The sequence below is a fragment of the Orycteropus afer genome, unplaced genomic scaffold, assembly GCF_000298275.1.
Source record: "Orycteropus afer afer isolate SDZICR_OR568_19922 unplaced genomic scaffold, OryAfe1.0 scaffold00683, whole genome shotgun sequence".
NCBI classification, from domain to species: Eukaryota; Metazoa; Chordata; class Mammalia; order Tubulidentata; family Orycteropodidae; genus Orycteropus; species Orycteropus afer.
In genome coordinates this window covers 971,258-973,081 of record NW_006922270.1, presented here as the reverse complement: position 1 = coordinate 973,081, position 1,824 = coordinate 971,258, and positions in this window count along the sequence as shown.

Below are 1,824 nucleotides of genomic sequence, written 5' to 3'. Positions count from 1 at the left end.
GATCTCCAGTTTTGATCCCTTTCCAAGTGGTTGGCATTGGTAACCAGGCACCATCTCGTTCTTCTGGTCTCAGGGTCGTGGAGGGTGAGGTCCTCATGGTCCATCTTATCTTTGGACTAATTCTTTCCAGATGACTTTGATTATCTTCACTCTTCTTTGCTCCAGATGAGAAGAGACCAATAGTTTCATCTTAGATGGCCACTCAAAAGCTTTTAAGACCCCAGTCGCTACTCACCAAAGTAGGTTGTAGAACAAGATTTTTATGTACTAGGTTGTGCCAATTGAGCATGATGTCCCCCGAGACCATGGTTCCGAGTCTGCAGGCCTAGTGATTCTTTCAAGGTGTTTGGTTGTCTCTGAGAAGTTACTCCAACCCTGTCTTCTTTTGCTTCTGTAAAATATGTGGCTAATTTTGTAGCACAAGTGCATATGTAAGATTATCTTCAGCCAAATCTATCCTTAGTCTAGGGTGTATTCCTGTTCACTGACCCCTTCCTGATCTTCTCACCTATCTATACATTTACCCATAGCCTAGTGTTTGGTGCTAGTGATACTGCAGTATTGTGCAAGTAATAGTATTTTCTGCTGTTGTCTATATCTTTTGTCATGATGCTTGTAACACAGACTCTTTCCATATTGTCCCTCCCCTCATCAAATCAACAAGTGACCCCCCAACTAGTCTGAGATTTTCTCTCACCTTCCCTCCCATCCCTGGTAACAAACAAAGTGAGTCTCCTTCCCTGAATAAACCTTTCCTTGACTTTTTACCATAGTGAGATTATGAAATATTTGTTCTTCTGTGATTGACTTACAGCTCTGGTGGTGTAGTGCCTAAGGCATTTGACTGCTAACCAGAAGGCTGGCAGTTCAAACCCACCAGCCACTCCTCGGAAGGAAGGTTGGGCAGTCTACTTATGTAGTGATAACTGCCTCAAAGACCCAAGGAAGGGTTGCTATGAGTTGGGATTGACTCAATGGCAGTGAGTTTGGTTTTTGGTTTTTTGAATGTCCTCCAAAGTCATCCACATTGTGAGATGATTCATGTATTCTCCATTATTCTTTAATGTTGCATAGTATTCTACTGTGTGAATGTACCACAGTTTGGTTATCCATTCATCTGTTGATGGGCATTTAGGTTATTTCCATCTCTTTGCTATAGTGAGTTGTGCTGCAGTGAACATGGATGTGCATATGTCTGTTTGGGTCCTGTCCCTCACCACTTTAGGATATATTCCTAGTAATGGAATTGTTGGATCAAATGGTATTTCTATTTTCAGTTTTTTAAGGAAAGACCATACCATTTTCCACAATGGTTGTACCATTTTGCAGTCCCACCAGCAGTGTATGAGAGTTCCAATCTCTCCACAGCCTCACCAGCATTTGTTATTTTCTTTCTTGTTGAACTTTGCTATTATTGCTGGGACAAGATGATATCTCATTATTGTTTTGATTTGCATCTCTCCAATGACTAATGATCATGAGCATTTCCTCATGTGTGTGTTGGCTGCATGTATATCCTCTTTAGTGAATGTCTGTTCACTCCATACCAGCATATCAGGGATCACCCAGAGGATCTATCTTCAGCACTTGATTTTATTGGTAACATGGGTCAGCTAGGTTCAAACATGCATATACAGCACCACTGAAACCCAAGCAGAGAGTCCATTGGTGCTCCAGGAGGGTGGGCTTGCTCCCCCCTCAGTGGGTCACTGAAAAGGTTTGGGTCAGTTTAATGGCACTGAGAGGTCTGCACTTGACTTTATCACTAATATTAGGACCACATATTACTAGCAGTGACCGAAAGCCAGATGAGTTATGGGAAGA